We start from the raw sequence: 1095 nt of genomic DNA on the forward strand, positions 1-1095 counted from the left end.
AGATTTTTTATATAACCTTTGGATTATCCATCATGTTTAATCGCTATGCACAATTTTTAAAGGGTTTTTGTATGTTTAGTTGTTGTTTTTTTTTTCTCCAGGATTGAATTCAATTACAAATAAAGACAAAGGTTATTTTCATCCATGGTTCCTGTATTTTCTCTTTTAGATCTCCCTCTGTGAAAATATTCCCGCAGATTTCTACTCTTCAATGGATCATGTATCATAGAAGTTGTGGTCCATTGAATTTATATCTGGGCTCAAATTAAATCATTCATCATTAGGGATGTAGTTTATTTATAGCCTGAGGTACTTTGCTTTGTCTGATATTTTTAGAAATTAAGACTCAGAAATTTCAGCAAAGAATGCCATGTAAGCATATTTTAGAACATATTGAGACCTGGCTAATAACATTTTGACAGTCCTACCAAATCTACCAAATGACAGTTGAATGGAAAACTATTTTCTTTCCAGTTATATTTTTACCTGTCTCCATCCTGCAAAGATCATTCCTGGAATTGAGTTTCATCTATTTGTGTTTGAAAAATTTACAGCTTTTTCACCAGACATTGGTATAAAAGAGTACTGGCTCTAAAAAGTAATAGCTATTAAAAGATAGAGTGTTACCATAAAAGTATGATTAACATGTGTGTGACTTGTGCTGTGTGAAATGTTAATTTGATTTCCTGTATGGGGGAAATGAAGCATTGTAAAGTGTATTGATCGCGTCAAGATTGTAGCACTGTGATTTATAAATTTACATATTTTCGAATATTTTTTTACAACTTATTTTAAAATAAATTACCTCTCTTTTTTTAGAATTAAAAATAGCCAGAGATTGATCAGTTTATTTTGGCAGTCATTTCCTAGTTGTAGTCACCTCTGACATTAACACGTTGCATACAACTTTTGGACAAAGTACCTTTCAACTTCCAGTCATCATCATCATGTCAGATCTCGAAACAAGCAATCAAGAGTCAACTGAGGAGAGAAAAAATATTATCTACCTCTGGAAAATTCCAATCGATCAAGATTTTGTCAAGTCTGTTGTCAGCATTCTCAGAGTCACAGCTGCTGTATGTATAAAACTCCTGA

The sequence above is a fragment of the Berghia stephanieae genome, chromosome 7, assembly GCF_034508935.2.
Source record: "Berghia stephanieae isolate SIO BIC M18660-M18661 chromosome 7, UCSD_Bste_1.3, whole genome shotgun sequence".
NCBI classification, from domain to species: domain Eukaryota; kingdom Metazoa; phylum Mollusca; class Gastropoda; order Nudibranchia; family Aeolidiidae; genus Berghia; species Berghia stephanieae.